This window comes from Aedes aegypti, chromosome 3, assembly GCF_002204515.2.
Source record: "Aedes aegypti strain LVP_AGWG chromosome 3, AaegL5.0 Primary Assembly, whole genome shotgun sequence".
Classification (NCBI taxonomy): Eukaryota; Metazoa; Arthropoda; class Insecta; order Diptera; family Culicidae; genus Aedes; species Aedes aegypti.
In genome coordinates, this window is record NC_035109.1 from 152,024,182 (window position 1) to 152,048,554 (window position 24,373).

At 37.9% G+C, this 24,373-nt stretch overlaps 1 protein-coding gene across 4 annotated transcripts in view; it reads right to left on the reverse strand.

Annotated features, from left to right (window-relative positions):
• Positions 1-24,373, reverse strand: part of LOC5569656 (semaphorin-5A) — a 613,002-nt gene that overhangs the window by 116,009 nt on the left and 472,620 nt on the right. The window lies entirely within an intron of this gene.

Here is a 24,373-nt window from a genome sequence, read left to right on the forward strand (position 1 = left end):
CCAAACAAAGTGTGTTAATTTTTACATGTATAGTATAGTAAAATATGAATGTTGCGATGAAAAATGGTGTTTGTTCGTAAATCAATATCGGACAGTTATGCTTTTATGGGCAGCAAGTATAGCTGTCAAAAATCGTTTTAAGGATTTTTGATGGTATTCGGCTTCATCAGAGATGCCCGAATCAAATTAGAGATAAAACACTGATTAAAATGGCTTCCACCATAAATAATTACTTTTTAACCTTAAAAAAAACATATCACGACGCGCACTTGCTTCACTTTTAGAAATTTACAAGCAACATCGGCCCAGATAGCCGTAGCGGTAAACGCGCAGCTATTCAGCATGACCATGCTGAGGGTCGTGGGTTCGAATCCCGCTGGTCGAGGATCTTTTCGTAAAGGAAATTTTCTCGATTCCCAGGGCATAGAGTATCTTCGTACCTGCCACACGATATACACATGCAAAAATGGTCATTGGCATAGTAAGCTCTCAGTTAATAACTGTGGAAGTGCTCATAAGAACACTAATCTGAGAAGCAGGCCTTGTCCCAGTTGGGACGTAACGCCAGAAAGGAAGGAAGGAAGGATCGTTCAAGAAAGAACAAGGCCTCTTGTAGAACAATACAACTGTTGTTATTAGTAGCATGCAGTGGTAATAAATTGTAAAAGCTATTATTAAAAGACAATGAATGCATGCAGTGTTAAAAGGAAAATTATTGGTAGCTGTTAGTATAAAGGGAGTTACTTTGTATTAGTACAGTTCGTTATGAAATTGTGTTAAAAGAATATGCTTAACTGTTAATACTCATGCAAATTTAAAACATTATAGATAGAACAAAAAGTTGATTGTAGAACAACGAAGCATTGTTTATTAAATATACTAGAACAAGGTAATTTTGTGTACAAAAGTGTATAATGTAGTAAAATTCAATAGTTTGACGTCAATGTGAACTAATTTGGTGAGCATGTCCACAAAGCGGGCCTTTCTCTGTATCTTCGATTTTTTCATTAGGCCAAAAGGATTTCGAGTGAGGGGAAGTGGCCTCATTTTGGAGTGAATCCAGGCCGGTTACAGCCGAATCGCCATCGCTGTGTGCCCCGAAAGGTCGAAGCCGTCATTATCGACTACCCTTGCCACAGGGCGAACCCCTGCTGTCGATATCGGAAGCCTACCAGCGCCTACCGGTATACGTCCCCACCAAGACATCGCCCAATCTGAGTCAACGAGGTCGGCCTATTATCGACTTTCTCCGTGGATGCCGACGAGCCGCAATATCGGCCCGACCAGCGTCAGGAGCAACCTTCATCATCGAGGACCCACCGTAGAAGCCACCAACATTCGAAATGCCCAAACAACCAACTACCCTTGACGTCACAATAAATTGTAATGTAGATTGAATTTGCTTTAGTTGCATAATTTCAAAGTGATTTTTGTTTCCCCCATCTCGTTTCGTATTTCCACTTTTTAGTTCAAGAAGGAATCAATAAGCTTCCGCTTTTGGAATTCCCCAAGCAAATAATTATTCATCACAATTTTGAGCATCTCTAGGTGTACAAAATTGTTGTATTAAGGCTCTCCCAAATCAACGCGATTTTCTTCAGCGACAGTGACGAAAAATCACCGCGAATCCCTCGTTGTATCGCTGCAAGCACTTTTCTATGATACTTTCTAGTCAATCTTGTCGCTCCCTTGCGACGCCTATCCACCTATTAATTTCATCATTTGTAAAAAAAATCTTCTATAGACTCATTTTTCCTTAGTCGTATGACCGAGATAGCCATAACAAATAATCTTATCAACAAAGTTCAAAATTGTTCCGATGATATAAAGTTGTTTTTTTATGGTTTTGAAAAAGTATTGTATTCTGTCACATAAGAAAAACGAAGAATTTTGTATAAAAACTGCAAGTATGCTAATAAAAGCTGAATTTATCAAAATTAATCGCGCAATTTAAACGCTATTTTGCATACTCAGTTTGTTTAGATCACTAAACAGTTTCTCATACCATTCTTTAAATTTTCTGGGTTATATGGGGCATGCTTGAAAATTTCTGAGAAGACATCAGATTCAGCAATCAAAAATCTGCTAGAGACTCATAATTTAGTTCTTAAGACAAGCAAAAATGTCATTTTTGTTACACTGTGTAATAGTTAGAGCCGATATTTAGCGTTGCTAAAAGATGATATTTTGTTTTTTTTTATGTAATTCAGCTCAAAAAAATCTTTTAGAGAAAAATATAATGTCAAAATTTCGTGTCTATGAAACCAGCTTTATTACAACATTTAATACCTTATTTTAGCTGCATGTAGTTGCTGAATGACACTTATTTTTTGCCGCTATGATAAAAGATTGATATCATGATTGTTGTCATAAAAGCTGCTGATGAACCAATTTCTTTTACTAGGGTCCTAATAACGGTTTAGGGACAAATGTCGAAAGACAAAACGTCGAATGCCACATCTTTGAATCCCAAAACGTTGAAAGCAGTCATTTTTCAGTACCGATGTGGTATTGTTTTCCAGATATTTTTTTCACATTGTGGTCGATTAAATATGCATTGAATAACGTTTGGCACATAGCGAATTATTTATTATTTCAAAAGAAAATCATTTTTCCAAAAACCTCGAATGCCAATATCGAATCCCAAAACGTCTCACAGAACTTTTCGTTCTCTCCAATTCTCTCTTTTCGACGTTTTGTCACCCAACCCTCAAAAACACGGATATCTAATGGAAAATGTGAAATTAATATTCGTTTCCATTGTTTTTACGTATATTGCTCACTTGATTGCTCATAGCAGCACGCCTAGAGTGCTTCATCCTTCGAATATTTCACAATAATATTTTCAGCAAATTGCTCTCTATATTCTTTTTATTTCTGGCGTTACGTGTAGGGAAAGAACTTGCTTCACAGCTTAGAGTTCTTATGCGCACTTCCCCAGATGTCAACTGAGAGCAATCTGCCAATTAACCATTTCTAAATGTGTATATCGTGCAGTTTGCACCAACATACTACATGTTCTAGGAAGTAGATAAAGTTTTCTCTACGAAAAGAACCTCGACCGGTGAGAATCGAACTCAATACCCTTAGCTTGGTCTTGCTGAATAGCTGCTCGTTTACCGCTACGATTAAGTCTTCGCTTACCAGATCCGTTGAGGACTCTTGAAAAAAAAAAAAAAAAAATGATCTATTGCAGGGGAGTTTTTTTGGCAGAAGCCTGGGCTAGTTGGACAACAAATATTCTACAATAAGTTTATCATGAACTTGACGGGGGACGCACCCTCCCTGTCACCGTCTGGTTACGCCCCTTGATACTCTTCCACACATGCAGAAAGAGATGGTCAGCCATTCTTCTCGCAGTGCCCCCTTGAATGGAAATAAAGAATTTTTAATGAACAGTATTTCACTCCTAATTAAACATCGCGCGCCCATTTTGCAAAAAGAAACGACCACGAGTAAAGTCCCGCGTTCCGTCTGATCCGGGGACGGATTGGCCAAACAAGATCCAGTCCGGAGCTTGAACCTTTTTTAAGGAAAGGGGGGGGGGGGGGGGGGTCTGGGGCAGACCCAATCGCGCGGCTTGTGTGTGAAATCGTTTAATTTTCTGAACAACCAATTTGGATCGTGTTTATAGCTTTATAACGGAGTTGACTTTAGACGTCGCTGTCCAGGCTCGACGAGATTTGCAGAAGGATTTTTGGGGATGCATTTTCGGAAGCTGTCACTTTGGGGAAATTAAGGAATAGAGGGAAGGAGCGCTTTAATGGGCGGTACAAGCTGATTGGTATCGTGATGCAATTAGTGACGGGTTTTCTCGAAGATGAATCGGGTCATTAGGGATTGGCCAAGGAGGGTCTTTGAGGAGGACTTGATGTAAGCTGATTTCATCGAAAGTATGAAACTCTTTTTATTAGTTATATTTTATAGTGTCGTCAGTTTAATGGACACCAAATTCGGTGATGAAGCGCGCAGTTATTGAGCAAGACTAAGCTGAGTATCGTGGGTTCGGATCCTACCGGTTGAGGATCTTTTCGAATTAAAAATTTTTTCGACTTCCCAGAGCATAGAATATTTTCATATCTTCCACGCGACATACACATGCAAACATGGTCAATTGGCAAGAAAGCTATCAGTTAATAACAGTGGAAGTGCTCATAAGAACACTAAGCTGAGAAGCAGGCTCTGCCCAATTGTGAAGATTCAGAGGTATACTCGGTCTCTAGTAACAAAGGTACAAACATTCCTTCCCTTCCTCGATAGCCGTTAGACGTGGCCAGTGGCGTTATTGATTTTTAAATTTTGATTTTTCGATTTGTGCTCATTGAGGACGGTAAGCTAAAAAGCAACCACCAACACAATTCAGATAACTCTTTTCACGTAGAATATCGCGCAACGAAAACAACCACAAAAACTTCGTTCTCGCATATGGCTTCCAGCTACTCTATGGCCCATTTCAAGAATCTTGAATTGCCATATTCAGAACTTGTCCGGACGAACCGCGTGGACAAACTAATGGAGAGTACCTATATTTCCAGTTCGCCGCAAACAAGAAAACGCAGCAAAGCACGCAATGAAGTGTTGCATCCCAGATCGTCCCCTTGTGACAAGGTTCGCGTTTGGCACATTTCTTTCGGCGAGTTTTTACCACTATTTAGCGGACATCTCCGCAGGCAGGCCACAAAAGGAATGAAAAATCTGCGCGCAAATTGTTAAGAATCTTCCCATCGTCGCACATTTCAATTCAAACGGAAGAGCGAGTATATGTCCCGGCCAGTGGATTAGAACAAAATTGTTTTTTTTTTCTATCTTAAATAACCTTCACCAACACATATGGCTACCATCCGTTCTGAATTAGCAAGACATGTCCTGATTTTGAGTTTCTTTTGAGGCGTCCTGATCTATTTTTCATATTTTAAGATTTGTCCTGCTTTTTCGGCACAAATAGTAGCAATCACAGGATTTCCTATGTTCGTTTCAATATTTTGATGGATCGGGATTTCCTCCATTTAACTTTTTGTGCTACACACCATGTCTAATCAAAGTTTCTGAGTTCTGTTTGATCTATAGACCTTGACGCTTGCTCCTACGGGGGCGAGCGACGAAGGCAGGATCAAACATGTCGCGCGTCCGTCTAGTAAGTGAAAAAGTGGCGTGATCGGTTAGTTCTTTTTGATCCTTTGACCTTGACGCTTGCTGGGCAGTGCGTCAAGAAAGCCAAGTTTTTTTTCCTTTTCGGGTCGCGCGTCTATTTTTTTCTGAGTGCTTTTATTTAGCCGCCCAGACAACCAAAAGTCGCATAGCAGTATACGACGAAAGTCATTTATTTGTACAAACTGCATCACTCCCGCACTAAATGGTGGGTGAAATCGTTTGATCGATGAGTTTCCTCGCATAAAACGCTATTTTATGAGTTCGTATGTACATTTCGTTTCGTTCCGCATAGTTTTACAAAATAAGTCGGATCAATCCGTAGCAGCTGTCAAATAAACTTTGTTATCATAAATAAAGTCGCATAACAGTATACACCAATTCGCAAGAAAATCTACACACTCGCATTGCATGTTATGTTTCATCATATAAAATATGTACGTAAATCGCCTCCACTTTTGTACGCATAAGGCCTTTTCGCGACATCTTATACGTGAAACTTTGCACATATAAGCATCGCATAAAGCAAAAGATGATTTGGTTATACGTACATTTTGGTTGTCTGGGCGAGCAAACGAGTGAGGCTGAGAGTGGATTGTGGCTGCACAGTGAAGGATAAAGGATCAATTGGTGAGCTCGTTTCATGCTACTATTTCTAATCTATAAAATATGTATGACTGCACATTTAATCGTTACAATTGTGGGACGTAAATATGAATTTTCAACAAACTATGAATTGTTCGTCACTGTGAGTGTCGACACAAACTCTGATTCATGAATTATTTATGTTTCACATTTTTTTTATTTTCAGAACACCCCTTTTTACCTTTATTTTTGTGATTAAAAAAAAACTTTGAATGGTTCGACGCTACAAGTGTAGACTTGCGAAAGGTTCACTTTATTCAACAAACTTTGGATAGTCCGCCACTGTAAGTGTCGGCATAAGAATAAGAGTGTTCTATATTGTTCCAACCAATCGAGTTTTGTTTTTTAAATAAGTAAAATATAATAACACATGCTTCCGTCCTGACAGCTGTAGGAATGTTACATTTAGGTATTTGTTCAACAAACTTTGAATAGTTCGTCACCTCATGTGTTGGCATAATTTTCCACTACATAGAAATTGTTCATATCAAATGAAAATATTATATTTACAAATAAGCATGTATATATCTCACAAATCATTATTTATCATGGTCTAATCGCACATCAAAGTGAATCCTGTGACCCAACGATCCTTCCCATTAACAAACATCCCTCCCAGTTATTTTTGGGGAGATGCAGAGGCAAACACGGTCTCCAAATAGCAAAGGTTACACACTAACATTCCTTCCCCTAATCCCACCTGACTGCAAGGACGTGGCCGGCGCCGTTATTGACCCTGTATAAATAGAGGCACTGAATTATGCACATTGAAGAAGATTATTGCCAATCCCAGACGAACTTCTAGTTGATTCTTTGTGCATTTTCACTGACTTCGGTCAATCACGGAATAGCAACCATTGATATGTGTAGTCAGTCTAAGCTAAGCTAAGCTAAGCTAAGCTAAGCTACACACCATGTCTAATCAAAGTTTCTGTAGAGATCCTTTACGAATGTCAAAGAATCGTGTAGGAAAAACTGTTGGAATCCAAAGAAAATCTTTGACGGATTTCTCCCAAAAACTTTGATTTTTTATAGGACAGCGCCATTCTTACGAGACCTTTATGGAAACTTAGCGGAAGCTTTTTTATGAAGTACTTAAAAAGCGTCTCATATTCTCTGTATGACCACGATTCGAGGAATGCTACCGTAATTTCATGACATTATTATGTTTTATAAAGCTCCCAAAAGGTTCTAGGTGGATTTCATTTAAATTTTTTAGATTCTATGAAATATACTAGGCTGTTTTTGACATTCTTAGTCATTACCTAGCAAAATCTTGATCTGACACATTATTTTCGAAAATTATCGGTAAATTGCTGCAATAATCTGCAGGATTTCGTGGGTTATCTAAATTAATATTCTGAGACCCTCGACAGATTTGTAAAGGATTTCATTTTCTGAGATAAAGTTCCCCTCTAAGTCCTGTTGCAAATCTTTACTGAATGATTTTCTATGGTACACAGTTCGAACGAAACGTGTAAATTTCTGAGACATATAATGCACATAATTGGAGCGTGGAATATCATGGATATTTACATGATTTGTCATGTAAACTTCACTTATATGTCATGTAATCCAGCAGGATCCTATGTGATTACATGACATATAACACATTTTTACATGATTTCAGACTTGAATTTACATGACGACATATTTTTATCGCATAAATGAAGTTTACATGACGTGTAATTTTCCATTATTTTTAACAGTGTAAGTCTCAAAATTTCTTTTATGTTGGACCTTTTTCCATAATTATATCTTCACGTGTTTGTAACCTGTCATTACAATTATGTCATTCTGTGTAGTTTTTATGTGGAGTGTATTTTACACCCAGTTTATTTTCCGTGTTTATTTTATCCACATTTGAGTGTTCAAAACTTTGTGTGTTCAACATCACTTTTTGTTGATTTATTTTCATGTTTTATTTTTTTTTTATTTATCTTTTTTCGTTGGTTAGCACGTGTAGTTAACGATTCTAGACGTGTTTTTTTATTTTGTTTTTGTTTTGTTTAAAAAAATGCTCAGAATCTGTCGAAGAAACGATTCATTTTTTTGATCGACTCAGTGCTCCCGAACGAAGACTCGCCCATGACGAAGGAATCATATTTGTTCGTCATAACGCCGAGCATATGTGACCGGATCTCTGCGGCAAATCGCCGCTGGTGTAGTGACGGTTTCATTGCCGACTTTTTCCATTTAACGGCGACGATTGTCTACCCTGGTCAAGGATCGTCGTTTAGGTGGTGTTAGCTCCCAAAGAAGAAGAAGAAGAAGAAGAGAAGGATCTTCCTACAGTCCGTCTCAACGAGCAACTAGTCGACCAATGCCGTAGCCAGGGAGGAGAGGAAAAGGTCAGAAGTAGATTATAGAGTTTTAAAATTGCATATTTCTCCCTTTTCCCAATCAAATTCGATCCGAAATCCAAGTTACTGGAAATACCCTGGCAGGTCTAGCCACCCTGTCGGGCTGTACCATTCTTACAAGTTGCACCATCACCCATTTATTTTTTTTAACCATCTGGTTGTCGCGGATTGTACCCTGTACAATAGTAGTGATTTATATGCTATCGTTTTGCAAAAGAGATATCTATCGACACGCAGCCAAAATGTATTCTTTAAGAAGGTGTTTTACAGTATGGCCCTAAATAATGCGATAATATTAACAAAAAAACAGCATTCGCATTATAATGAACGCACTATATGGTTCGACAAGACTACAATTAAAAATCTCAAATCCAGAAAAATTAGAAACTTGGGGTTCTCAGTAAAGTTGCGCTATCTAATGGCACCTCATTTAATTCGAAAATTGAATACTAGGTGGCGCTAGTCGGCATGAAACTTTTACTCTTGTTTTGCAGATATCTCAGGATCCTGACCACTTAGAAAGATGGCGCCTTCGGCAAATGTATTAAATAAGTGAAGGGCTATCATTGCACTATGGTCCAGAGAGCAGTTTTACAAGGAAAGATGCATTTTAAGCTTTAGAATGAAACATTAGACGAAAACGGACTTCTACAAAGTTATTATCAAAATTAGTAGTAAAGCCCTTTGTTTGGTGTTATTGAAAATCAGGGTGGACCACATTTTCATAGAAATTGTGTAACTAACTTTCTTATTCGTAGAAATTATATTATACATGCTTCAGTAAAGTGGTAGACCATTCAATTTCAAGCAACTCTGCTGAAAAAGTTTTTTTGTGTCTCTTAAATTGACCAATTTAGAACTTTTTTTCTACGGTGAAATAGGGTGGTCCGAACAAAACTGGTTTTCTTGCTCTAGCGTTTTCAATTCAAATATCTCATCAAACTAGTCTATGAAACATTTTCAGAGCTTTGAATAATGCGTAACTTGGTGAGTGAAGAAATTCGCTTTCTCCTTCGGTTTGGGAGTTATTGTTGTTTTTCTCACAAATACAAGCCTAACTTGATTGAAAATATCACTGATTGGGGCAAACATAAAAATATCTTTTGACGACATTCAAAAGACAAAATAAAATTGTATGTTATATCAAAAAATTGTCGAATGTACCAGTGAAATAACTGTGTAAATCCGTTGAACCAGTGAAATAACTGTGTAACTCCCGCTCACCAGCGACAATCAAGGCAGGCTTGGGGAAAATCGCTAGTTTTCTTTTATTGTGTACCTTCGATCTTTCTGGACAAACTTGGAAAAAGGGCCATGGTTTTATCTGCATTCAATTTTAATAATGATTGGAAAATAGTAAAAAGATGCGTGTTTCATTACTTTATATTCGATCAAATTAAAAGGTACTATCGTGGCATTGCTTTTGGGTGTTGCGGGAATTGATTTTCAACCGACTGTTGTCAACTTTGTTGGAATGCAAACATTTGTTTTGATCAATTACGCGCTTTTATCAAGTTTGTCCATTCTTCAAGATCTGGGCTCACAGTGACAGTTCGTGACAGCAGAATCTCGGCTCACTGTGACGCACATAAATTTTGTATCGGTTTCTCCCTCCCAGGTCTACAACTTTGCTAAAGCATGTATAATATAATTTCTACAAATAAGAAAGTTAGTTACACAATTTCTATGAAAATGTGGTCTATTATAATTTTCAATAACACCAAATAGAGGGCTTAACTAATGCAAACAACTTTGTACAAGACCGTTTTCGTCTAATGTTTCATTCCAAAGTTTAAAATGCATCTTTCCGCGTAAAACTGATTCCTGGACCACTGTGCATTGTTAGAGCTAGTTGATTTAAAATTTTAGCACCAAGTGACGCTAGACAGCATGAAACTTTGCATACAAATGCTAACTAGAGCCATTTTTCCAACTAGGGTAGGTGTACTAGTTATGGCTATAGTGGTTCCCTATTTCGCCATACTTGATTACTTTAATGTCTTCAAATTTTAAAAACTTTTATGTGTTGTAGTAGTTAGATTTAAGATATATCTTGATGTTAAAACATTCAAAACAATTTAAAATGTGAAATTCATCAAAATTTTACATTTTGCCGAATAGGGAACCACTATGGCCATAACTGGTACACTTTCCCTAGTCATGTTTTGAGTGACTCTGAATTATCTGCAAATTAAATGTTTCTCGCTCACTAGCGCCACATGGTGGCAAAATATCGAATATCATGATTCAAATAAAGATAGCATTTGAGCCACTGAACAACTCTGCCATCTTACTAAGTAGAAAGGCTCCCGAGATATCTGCAAAACAAAAGTTTCATGTATACTAGCGGAGCCTATTGGAAAAAATTTGAATTATCTGGCTTCAACAATAATACCTATCGCTAGATTTAGTGAACACCCTTTAACACAAAGTTAAACATAGCAGGTTATGTTTTTTTTAACCTTTCGGTCGTCGTGCGAATTTTTGTAACGCGAGTAGTCGCGCGTTGTACTTTGTACAACATCCTTGGTTTAGCGAATATCCCATGAGTCTGACCACTTAGAAAGATGACGCCTTCGGCAAAATTGTTCAGTAGCTTAAGGGCTATTTTTATTATAGCCAAGAAATTCGGGATTTTGCCACTAGGCGGCGCTAGTGAGCATGAAACTTTTGTTTCTCAGATCTTATGATCCTGACCATTTAGAAAGATGACGTCTTCGGCAAAGTTGTTCGGTAACTCAAGGACTATTATTGTATGAGCTAGTTGATTCAAAATTGTGCCACTAGGCGGCGCTAGTGAGCATAAAACATTTGTTTCGAAAATATCTCAGCAGCCTGATCACTTAGAAAGATGGTGTCTTCGGCAGAGTTGTTCAGTAGCTCAAATTTTTCTTTGTTTAATCCTTAAAGTTCGAGATTTTGCAAAATAATGATAATCCCTGAGCTTCTGAACAACTTTTCCGAAGGTGCCTGTCTAAAAAGTCGAGATCCTGCCGTATCCGCAAAACAAAATTTCATGCTCACTAGCGCCGCCTGGTGGCAAAATATCATATTACTTGGCTCAAATAATGATAGCCCTTGAGCTACTGAATTACTTTGCCGTAGACACTATCTTTCTAAGTGGTCAGGGTCCTGAGATATTTGCAAACAAAAGTTTCATGCTCACTAACGCCACCTAGTGGCAAAATTTTGAATCAACTAGCTCGAAAAATGATAGTCCTTAACTTTTTGCCGAAGATGACATTCATCTAAATAGTCAGGATCCTGGAATATCTGCAAAACTAAAGTAAAACTTCCATGCCCACTAGTGCCACCTAGCGGTCAAATTCCGAATTGAATGAGGTACCATCAGATAGCACTTCACCTCCAGAATAACTTTAATAAAGACCCCAAGTTTCTATATTATCTGGATTTTAAGATATGACGATTTCAAACTGTGGTTTCCTCGAACCGTACATAGTGCGTTCATTATTATGCGACTTCCATGTACATTTGTTGATTTTACCGTACTATAAAGGGCCATATTGTAAATAAAAACTGTCGAGTATTGTTCTTAAGAAGATTCTTGAGGAATACATTTTGGTTTGGTGTCGATAGATACCTTTGTTGCAAAATGATAGCATATAAATCACAACTGTTGTACAAAGTACAACAGCGCGACAGCCCGAAGGTTAAATTAATTTTAATTTAGAATAAATGTTGTTATAATTTTGGTTGATCACATTTTCTAAGACATAACGTGCCAGCTAAGTGACAAAATTTGTTACAATTCCGTTATAATCCACTGTTCAGGGTGCACCGCGAGTTTTTGTTCTGTTTTGACTCGCTTGCATTGTGCACCTTAATGCCTCCAAGTGATGGAGAACCGAGCTAGAGTGGATGTTGCCGCAACGGTAGTTTTGTGTCGCAGAAGGAAACTTTGTTTGCTTAGTTGGTCTCGCTTTCTGTGTCCAGCACCTCTTCCTTTATGGCGAATGATGGATGAACCTGCGGTCTCCTTTCGAACGCAGCCATACGGTTCTTGGTCAATGGCCTCCAGACAACGTCGACAACGAAGGTGATGTGTGTCGCCAATTCAGATCTCAGATGACGTCCGGCGACACCCTGAGCCTTCCTTTCGTTCAGATTTTGTGGTTAACTGACCCTGATTTGTTCCTTTTTTTATGGCCAGTGCAAATATCTCTGTAACCACGTTTTTCAATTTAAGACAGAACTCCCAAATTAAAAGTGATTGAAGAAAGTTTCTTGATTTTTTTGTTCGTTCAAGTCCAGTTGTTCCAGCTGATCTCAGGTTTCAGTTTCGCGACAGACGAAATGATCGATTGGTTTGAAGTTTTCTCGTTTCATCGTCCGCCCCTGCGATGAAATGATCCAACCACCAGGGGGACCAGGGGACTGCCGCAGATTAATGCCGGAGTTTTTGTTTTCAATCGTCCGTGCCGTTGATTCCCTTGGACTGGGTCCCAGCAGGTTTCGCGTTGGTCTCCGTCCAGTGTAGCGTCATTCGGTAGCGAATGGGTCGAAGTTTTTCGTTTTGGTACAGCGAACCTGCTGTCCTCGTCGTCGTCATTCCAACATGTCACGACGCCCCGGGAAATTCCTGCAGGTTCACGAGCTTGATCTGGTTCGCTCGAAAAAACACACGGAATAAATCTGAACGGAGGTCGTACAAAAACCGTCGAGCTGTGGTGAGTGTTGAAAGGTTTTTTCTTCGGCTTGGTTGATGCCATGTGGATAGTCAATTAATTGATTAACATCAAGCTAGGTCCATCGGCAAGTGGGAAATGTATGTTCCATCAGTTGATCGTTATTGGTCAAGGTATTCCCTTAGAAACTTTATATTATGTGATAGAAAAGCGGTGTAGTTTGACAACCGTTTTTGACACACTAATTTAAAACCCTATAATTAATTTTGTTACACATGCAAAATTGAGTATGACCCAAAAAAACTCCACGCGGAACACTATGAGATAGACATAAAATGATATGCTGCCTCGGAATCCATTCGTTGCAGTAATTTTTATGGCCGATAATTTGTTTATTTATGAAATTTTTTTTTTTTTTTTATAAACACATTTATTAAGAACATTATTTACAAATACATACACACATATTACATAATTACAACAACTTATAATCTAAAACAAAATCTAGTGCTTCTGTAGTAAGATTTACATTTTCTTCTATAATAAACTTCACATATACTATGAATAACTTAAGAGCTTTGCGCTTTGCACTTGCTTCAATATTTTTTAGTTCTGGTAAGGAAAAATCTCTGAATTTATGCCTCCTGCCTGTAATTATTTCTAATTTTGGAAGAATATGATTCCACAGATGTCTAACACGAATGCAAACTGAAAATTTATGCTCGAGATCTTCATTTGCACCTCGACAGATTTGACACATCGGACTCTGTAACCTATTTTGCCGATAAAGCAAAGTAGCGTGAGGTATTTTACCATTTACTAGCAAGTAATAGCATGATTTCTCATCTGGTGATAAAGATTTATTCCTTATGTTACTCCAAATCTTACTCCAGGATACAGTGGATTGTTCTATCATTACCTTCGGTGCACTTAACTTAGATTTATAATATTTATGTAGCTCAATTGCTGATAGATGTTCAATAATGAGCTCCGGAAGATAAGGCACTTCTTTAGCAATTACTTTGAGACAAGGGTATAGAGCCGGAATTCCTTGAATATGGGGTGGGTTGCTCATAAGCTCTTCAAATGAATTTGCGAAAGGTAAATTTTGCTTGCATCTCAAAAATCGATTTATTAAAAGGGCCTTGCATTTGTGCATCGGCAATTGAAGATTTAAGCCCCCTTTATTAAAGGGAAGTGACAGCTGATCCATCGCTATCCTTGTAGAATACCTGCCCCAAATAAAGTATCCCATTTGCGATGTTATCCTAGCTAGTATGGCATTTGGAATACTTAAAATTGATGCTGCAAACCACAGTTTAGATGTTATAAATGTGTTTAAGAGAATAATCTTTTGGTGCAAAGAAAGAAGTCTAGTTTTGTACAGCCACATTAGTCGTGATGTACTTCGAATAATTTCAGTCCAGTTGTGGTCAATTGTCCTCTTGAGTGAATTGAAATAAGTTATCCCTAAGATTTTTACAGAATCGTGTATATTCAACCATTCATACATATTGGACCGATCATTGTTGGATCCAATGTTGAGAGCTATCGTTTTTGCTAAATTTAAAACTGCTCCTGAACAGAGCCCAAAATTTTCAAAAGTTTGTCTTACTACTCCAATTTTATGATCATCAACTATAATAACGGAAATGTCGTCTGCGTAAGCAACAACCAGTTCCAGCCGGTTATCACAGATTGAACATAACTTTTCTATTAACGGATGCAGATATATTACAAATAAATGCATGCTCAGAGGGTCGCCCTGGCGTATGGATCGTTGGATGGGAACATTTTGGGATAGATGTCCATTTATAAGAATTTTAGATCGTGAATTTTGCATAATTCTCTCCAGTATTGCGATCAAATCATTGTTGAACCGAATTTCTCTCATAATACTGAGTAAGTAATTTTGATCGACCCGATCAAAAGCGTGATCTAAGTCGAATGAAATTAGTTTTCCTACCTTGCGTTTACAGTTAATTTCAGCTATTTTATCTTTAATTCCTAAAACTGCCTCAAAAATATTCTTACCTGAGTTGGAGCATTTTTGATTTTCATTTAGGATTCGGTTATTTATCATTATTTTTTCCAAACGTAACTTTAAAATTCGAGCTAATAATTTGTAGTCACAATTCAACAAAGTGATGGGTCTATATGCTGTTATTGATGAATGATTGGAGTTTTTTCTGCATAGAACAATTACTCCTTCCAAAAACTCTAAAGGCAAGTTTCCTTGAAGCGCTTCATTTAAAATTAAATTCAATTGTCTATGAATAATGTCAAAAGCTTTAACGTAAAATTCTTTTGGAATGCCATCATTCCCAGGCGATTTTCTGCCAGCCGCTGATTGAATGGCAAAAAATATGTCTTCAGTTGTAATTTCATTCATTGCTTCATTATTAGCTACACAATTCATATCTATTGTTCGATTGCTGGGAAAGTTCGTACTTGGTTGATGATTCTGAGTGGCGTAAAGCTGGTTGAAGTAATTGAAAACGTGACTTTCAATGTCGTCTAAATTGCGCAAAACTCTACCATTGTCAGTAATTGTAGTAATTGTACTATTCTTCTTCCGTTTAATACGGTCAGCTAACTGAAAAGTTGAAAGTTTTTCTCCCGAGATGAGTTTATCATTCAGTCTTTCGAAAGAATGTGAAAATTGATTTTGCAACAAGAGCATTTTCCCCTTAATTTTGTTAATTTCTGTCATTCCCGTTGGATTTTGGTATAAGTTATCATATGCTGTTCTTAGTCGTTGATACAGAACTTCGTTTTCTGCATGAAATGTTCGAAATGATTCGTTTGTTTTCCACCGAAAAAAACTTCTAATTTTTGGTTTGGCACAATTCACCCACCAAGACATCCAGCTGCTAAAATTTCTACGTTCGCGAAGCCAGCGATTCCATTTGATTTCGAATTCCTGCATGTTATCTTCTGTCAAAACATGAGCACGTATTGACCAAAAACCCTTTCCAAAATTTCTACCCTGATTCGGCAAACAGCATCTAATTTTATAAGATTTATGATCAGAGAACGATGTTACATAAAAATCCGCTGTACGAAGCTGTTCTATCAAAGATTCCGAAATATATAATCGATCAAGACGAGATGCACAGTTCGGTCGAATGTAACTGTACTGAATTTGGTTTGGTTTGAGCAGATCCCACGTATCTTTTAGGTGCAAACTGTTTAGCATATTCCCCAAAGCTGGACTGAAGTTGCTAGTTCCGGTTGCATCCTTATGTGATACAACACAATTGAAATCGCCACCTAACACTAAGTGTTCCGTGGTCGACTGTAGGTAAAATGGTACAATATTTTGGAAAAAGTTCTCTCTGCTAGCATAATTTGTGGTTCCCGATGGAGCATAGATATTAACAATCTTTACACTACCTTCCAAAGTAACGGTTATCACTCGACTGTCAAGACTACGTTGAATATTTGAACATGTCATGTGGGATTTCAAAGCTATCGCGGTTCCTCGTTTTTGGCTATCAACGTTGGTTATCACATTGAAACCCGGTATTGTAAGGTATGGATCTTCAACTTCTTGTAGTAAGATTATGTCTAAATCTGTTAATCTGATAAATGTACGTAAGGCCTGAATTTTAGTGTTGCTTGAAATTGCGTTAGTGTTGATGCTGGCTATGTTATAACTAGATGTTCGATTGGCCATCGCAAATCTATTTACCTACTCTTTGCTTCTTAGATCGATCTCGGCCTTTCCTAACAGTCGTGAACTCTTTTTCAGATGAACATTGATATGCATTACCTTCGTTGTCGGATATTTCCATGGAGTAGTCACTGCCACCACAGTTACCATCCTGCGGTTTTTTGAAAACGCTCGTCGGACTGATGTCAGTTCTTACCTGTGTAGGTACGATCTTTGTCGATCCCCCTCTGGCTTCATCAAGTAGAGACGAATCTCTGCTTTGACCATTAGGGCGATCGGAAAGCTGCATTTGTACATCATTCGGTGATTCCGCATTGACAAGTTGAGCCCAGCTCGCTCCGGTGAGAGCCTTGTTGAGTTCCACATCGTTAGGTTGATCCACATTTTCAATATGTTGCTCAGCACTCGCAGCATCTGAGGAGGCAGGTCCCGCTGATGATTGGGGTTCATTCGCATCACTCGTCATCTCCACGACGATTTCTTCCTTGGATTGAGTACTCGTCGATGTATTAGAAACTGCCGCAGCTTTGCGGTTGTGTTCGTTCAAATCAACGAAGTTCATGGAGAGCGCTTCTTGGTCAGGCGGTGGAGAACTGAGTACTCCCGCATACCCTTGAGTTCTCTGACGATCTGAATTCAGCCTTGCATTGAGATCGGTTTTTTGGCCAATTAGCTTTTTGTTTTCAACGCATGAAATGCCAGTGTGTATGGCATTCATACAATGCTTGCACGTCTGTGGTTGCCCTCTGTATGTAACAAGTGTCTGTTCGCCCTGTATCGTTACGAACGACTTGATGTGTCTGCGTAAGATCATTTTGGCTACTCGGACTCCCGATGGTCTGGTTTTGAATGTGTAGATGTCTCCCCACATCTGTTCTTGGAGGGTAATGACCTCGCCATATTGTTTGAGGTACGCCACAATGTCGTCGTTTCGGATGTTTTCAGAGAGGTCGTGAATCTTAACCTCTACGCCCCCATCCTCCATTACCAATCTAACCTTGACCTTGGTTTTGTTGATGGTGATCTCGTGCTTACCGTTATGTAGATCGACCGTGTCCTGTGCAATTTTGAGGGTTGCACATTTGACATGTACACAGTTCTGCACATGGTTCATCTGCAGTCTCACCACCTGTTCCAGCTTCAAGCCTAGAACGTTGTGCACAAACAAGTGCAAATCCTCGAATGAAGGACGCTTCGGGAAGTTGGTCAGGTCAACCCTGAATGTATTTTCTCTTGGTTTCACTTGAGCCATGTTGCGTTGTGCATTTACTAATGCAATTCACACAGAGTGTCGCCAGAAAAACTGACGCGAAAACAGAAGATATTCTACACCCTAGGTGTATACAAAAAAAACTCGAACGAACCCTATCAGCGCAGTGATTTTGCGTCTGAACGCGGCGAACGCACGAGGCAAACTCTGAAAATGGGCTGTTCTCATTCAATGAAGAAATAAAAGCCTTCTCGCTGCTGCCCACACTCCGTGGAAAGACGTTCTTCTTGGACGCCTAACACAGAACGTGACACGGTAACGGCACTATGGATGAAGTTGCGCACTGCACTCGCGAGACAAAATGGGCGGACCACTTCCATTTTTGTCAGAACTTGATTGCAACGTTATTTTGCTGCTTTTTCCCCCGTACATATTCGAACTACTTTCATACCACATCATCCATCGACGGTTTTATTGCGGATCTTTCACGATGCAGGTCTTTTTGGTGCCCTTTCTCACACCGGCTGCTGGCATCTTCACGTTTATCTAAGGCAGATTTAGAGGTGGTGACATTTGCGAGCTGGAAACAGTTCGAACTCCCTTCAAGGTCCAAGTCGTCCAAAGTTGTGGGTCCCCATGAACTTCGCATCGAACGGGGCCGCTTCCATAATTTGAAAGTGAAAATTCCGCGGCGACCACGTTTAGCGCGATATGCAAATAAATAAAACGCCTATTAAACGCTAAATTGACTCCTGTTAGTCACTTTCTATAGCGAGAGTATATCACGTCACGCATCGCCCGGCCATGTTAATCCAATTTATATACCTGATGGTTGTGGTACTTACTTTCATGTATTCCTACCAAACATGGATCTGTTTTGCGACCGACCGCTACTCTGACTGCCAACGATGCCAACGAACTTGGTGTGCACTTATAGTTTGGGTCTATTGCCAACAAAGCCATACCGATCCATACACAGTAACAAATAAATTGTAATGCCACCTTCGGCATGACTTAAGCTGCACATCAGTCCTATTGCATTTATGGTGTACAATTAATTCTTTTAAAGTAATTAAACCCATCGGTGACAGCTGAAAATCAGTGTCTAGCTATCTATAATACCGGATTGAGAAAAAACAAGAAAATGTGAAGGTTTGACTAGGATTTGAACCCTGATCTTGCGAGTGAGAGTCTCGTCTGGTACGTCTCAGCGTTTACGAAAATGAATTCAAGTTGCTACTCGAAATGAGTTTTTACGTCTTTTCGTCGATCGAATCCGATTACGTTTTGAGAGAAATCTTGTTGTAAAATGGATGTGATTGAATTCACTTACTTTAGATTCCTGATACATAGACAAGGGGCATTCCTTAGCCGAGTTGTTAAAGTCCGCGGCTACAAAGCAAAGCCATGCTGAAGGTGTCTGGTTTAGATTCCCGGTCAGTCCGGGATCTTTTCGTTATGAATATTCTCTTGACTTCCCTGGGCATAGAGTATCATCGTACTTGCCACACGATAAACGAATGCAAAAATGGCAACTTTGGCAAAGAAAGCTCTTAGTTAAGAACTGTGGAAGTGCTCATTGAATACTAACCTGAGAAGCAGGCTCTGTCACAGTGAGAACGTGATGCCAAGAAAAAGAAAATGCCAAAAATCACATCGGTTGATACAAATTTATTTTTTTGCTGTGTTGGAGCCCCATCCAAAACCGAGAGGAGCGCGCGTGTGCGGTAGCGAACTGAAAATACCGCCCTCCTCTCTCCAGCAGCAGCAGCGATTCAAATGCATCCCGAATGCGACCGCCACTCGTGTAAAACATGCAAATTTAGCATAAAATATGGAGTGTGTTTTATTAATAACATGGCTTATCTCACGACTTGAATCTACCAGCCAGCTCCGCCGCGCGACCAATCGTTTCGATTCTATTTGGCGAGAGAAGTTCACTTCGTGGTATATCTAATGGGCTTGGGAAGTATCTCCCTATCACTATCGGGTCCATCTGGCCAAATGGCTCAGAGCTATTTGTTTTGGCCTGATTTGATCGATTCGAAAAGTTTACTAAGCCTAATGCCGCTCAGCTGTCACAGGTTGGGCGTTCTCTGTACGTTGTCAGACAGTTCTAGCTATGGCTAGGTTTCACTGCGGTTTTATAGATCAAAGGAACAGCCAAAACTACCAAAAACTTTTTTGAGACTTTTATTTTTTTATGATGTTAAAATATACCTTATATTATATTACAGTCGACTCTCCATATCTCGATGTTCTACATCTCGATATCTATGTCGATGATTTCATAAGTCCCTTCAGTATGCATATATTTTCACTCTCCATATCTCGATATCCTCCTTATCTCGATATCTCCATATCTCGATGTGTTTTTGTTGATTTTTCGTTCTCAATTTTCTCTCCGTATGTCGATATGACCAATATCGAAGGTTACTAGACCAAAGTTTTGGGATTCAAAACAAATTAGGAGCGCAAAATGACGTCTGTTTGTGTATTACTTTCTTGACAACGAAGTGTTTTTCAATCTAGTATTCATCAAACATTTGTTCTTTGTCTCGATCTCTCCCTATCTCGATGGTCCCTTCGATATCGAGATGTGGAGAGGTGACTGTATTATGATTCTTAATTGAAACTGGGCTAAAATTTAAATTTCTATGACTTTTATGCAGGAAAATCGACTGAAGTCAAAAAATTTAAAAGTGTAACAATAAAATTAACCGCAAAATTTATACTTTAGGAATGCAATATTTCCCCAAAGTTACGCACTATCTCAAAGCTTATGGTTCAACACTTTTATCAAGCAAGAGGATGAAAAAAAAAAAATATTTGGTTGAAGTTTTAATACTATTCAATATTACACTTTACTAATTTTGATGATTTTGATCATGAAAAACAACTCTTGTCGAGTCATGTCGCCGCTATTTCGAATTTTGCACATCAAAAAGCATCCTTAGATCTTACAAAAAACGTTCAATATTTTTGCAGAAATTTGCTGATTTGCAAGTTAGAGCTATTTAAATAAGTCAATATTTTACATATATTTCGATGATATTTTTCATCTCTTTAATTAATGTTCGAATCCTCTGAGCAGAATCTCGATAGAGAAACTTAAAAGTAGATGGAGTACCGTATACCTTTTAATTCCGCTCCTAAATGCTTATCTTTGACAGATACGCGTATTTCGACTACCACTTGCAGTCTTCTTCAGTGTCAGTTACTCGTTTATTTAAAATATATTTAACAATTTAATGTTCATACACATTTTGATCAAATACAAACAAACTTTGTGTTTTCAGCCCAGTTCAATAACATTTTTAATAAAAAAAAACATTTGTTTTAAGTAACGTTATATGTGAATAACCTCTTCTGAAACAATAAAAACGCAAATTAACCTTTTCAGATTACATATTTCATCGATTAAGGCGATAAAACTAGTTTTGGCCAAACTTTATTTCTTTCCGACCATTGTGCCTTGTTTGGACCCGTGCTTTGATTTTTCATTGGACCCGTTAGCAAAAAGCTAGCGATGGTAATCCTTCTTACACACTGTCTTGGGAAAAAACCTTTAGAAGGTCTCGTCGATTATTCACTGAATATGATTGCAACCATAAACAAAAAAAAAGGGTCTGAATTCACAACTTCTTTCCAAAAAGTGGATTTTGAAACCGTTACTATATGTAGCAAAAATTGAAGAAAGGACGTTTCTCTGGAATGCGTGCTATTTTCCAAGGGTAAAATTATTAGTGCTGACAACTACCTAGTTGTGTATACTTTGCATTTGGATTAAATGGACAAATTGATGTGAAGTTTTGCGCAAAAGTTACACGTCTTCTCAGTGAGAATCGAACTCACGACTCCCTGATCTCTAGTTATGGCGCGTTACTCCTACGCCATGAGAGGACTCATGAACGCAGAAGTTAACCTGAATTCGAATTCAGCTCAATAATCACGTGGTCCTTTTTTGCAAAGTGCACCTCTTTCGGAAGAATTAGATGCCCATCCAAACACTAGTTGACTAGTGTGGTGTGTTATTTCTATACCTAACAAATACCTAACAAAAATGTGTTATTTCTATACCTAACAAACAAATATTAGGGTACCCGTCCTATTATGGAGGACTTAATCACGGTGTTGAAATTTAAATCGTATTTCAGTGTCTAAAACCTAAATATTGTTGTATTTTGCATTTTGTACCGTTAAAACTATCCTTTATCTGGAGTATAGTAAAGTAAAAAAGCAAAGTTTGGAATCAAACATACATTTTTTTGACATAAATCTGAAGCTCTTCCTCTGTCCTATTGCGGTATTCCGTCCTATTATTGCGGTAGTGCCGTCCTATTATTGCGGTATACCAAAAATCATAGATTTTATTACATTCAGTATACATTCAATGCCACACAATGTTCTAGCATTGAAATTATGCTCCCTCCATGTTAATGACACTGCACGGTACTGTCAGTTTGTGTGACTTTGGACGTATCTATAAAGAAAACTAATTAATTACTTTATGTCACAATTTGAAAACAAATCAACAGAATCGAATGATTTTCTGCCAGTTTCGTCTCCTCTTCCGTCGTAGCTGGACAATGTTAACGCAAATAGACAAGGTTCTTCCATCTAAGACCACTAGTCGCAATATAAGAAATGATTTCTTGACTCAAATATAACCACAATTTTGGTGCTTTTAAAAATATTTTTCACTAGTTTTCACCAATCCAATGCAATTTCAAAAAATTGCTTCCTTGCGATCATTTTGTATTTTAGTTTTTCAACGCATTTTTGCCATGTTTTCCGATTTTCAATCAGTTTACGTGATTTTTCGGTACAACATTGTGTTTATTTGCAATATATTTGTAAAAAAAGAGCAACTACAGGGTAAAGATAAACAGATATCTTTCGTTTGACCATCTAAATGTATGAATGACACAAAATTATATTACAAAATAGTACCCTAATAAAATAATTAATGTTTCCAGCAATTACATTTAAAATAATTATTGAAATATCGGATGTTTGAATGTGATTTACAGATACCGCAATAATAGGCAAACAGCTATTTTCATTGTCCTATTATTGCGGTATATGCTTTTTCTCAAAAATATAGAACTTTTATTCAAAATTCAATATCTATCATGTAACTACATCCATACTGAACTGATATACCCACTGCATAGATTTGTTTTGGTTCTTAACTTAAAAATTCACGCTTATGAAAACCCGTCCGTAAATAGAAGGACTGGTTAATAATATAGGCTTTTATTGATGCATCATTTAAAACTGTTATTCCATCGATCAAAATCGTTTAATTTTAAAAACATTTATCTGGCACAGCTTGGGAACACTATAAGCTTTCATCATCATCAATAATATCCATAGAAAATAGAGTTTTCGATTAATAATGAGTGTTTAATTCTAATACCGCAATAATAGGGAATACCGCAATAATGGGCAAATTACCCTACGTGTCGCTGTACATGAAACATGTATTAATGTTGGCAAATAATCACCCATTGGCTATCTAAGCCTTGGTGGTACAGTGGTAAAGTGTGCGACTCCTGATCTAGAGGTCCTGTGTTCGAGACTTGCTTGAACTTTTTTTTTTATTTTCATCCAAATTTCGAGGCATCGTATTTCTGGTCGCAGAAAGTCTGAAAAAATCGTGTCAAGCACGCATATAGCCTCCACTTTGGTAGGTATATAGCCTTTTCATGCATTCTATACGAGTGAATTGATTCATATAGATTATAGAATGATATATAAAAAAAGTTATACCAACCAAAATGTTGACTGGGTGTTCTTGATCGACCGAACAACTTTGATGAAGATCGGTTCTTTGCACATCATTAGAATCTCGAGATATAATTATTTTAATTTACCTATTTTGAGGTAATGCTAAACTTTTTGGGGGTGATTCTATATTCAACTAGGTGTTGCAATATTTATTTAGTGAGTCCGTATTTATGACGGGTAGTGTACATCGATAGTAATCTTGATGTTAGCGTTTCTTAAACGAATTCCATTGTTGAGGCAAGAGGCGTTTCAATACCAAAATGCAAAGTCAAATTCGAATTCGCGATTATAGATGATGATCTTGAACTCTTGATCTGACTCAAAAACGTGAGGAGAAGGCAATATCAACGCACTCGCGATCGTACTATGAAAAGTATATGGCAGGATCTGCAAAAAGAAACTGAAAAACGTTGTAGGGGGAGATCTCCCAGTCCCGGACAGCACCCAATACCGGACAAAGTCGAAAAATTGAGAAATCATGATCCAATCAAGATGGTGTATTAGAACAAAAGAAAGCTCTAATAGAGTGTAATGTTTGCACAGAATAACATATCCTTGAAATATGCATGCCTTTTTTTTTAAAAAAGTTGAGATGTTTGAAAATTGTTGAGAATTTGACGTATCGTTCTAAATTTGAACCTAATTAGTAGTTATTGTGAATATGGCAAAATAATTTGGATCACGCAAGCATGATCGAAAATAATCATAATTTGAAAGTATGAATGTATTTTGCACCATACTTGAACTAAATATGGTCAAACTACAATTTTGGTCCAGCACATCCTATCCCTCAGTTTTGGACAGCTTGATTGTTTACAAGATATCTTTTTAATTTTCGCACCAGTATCTCAAAATACATTCATTTTTCATGGATTTAATCGATCACGGTATC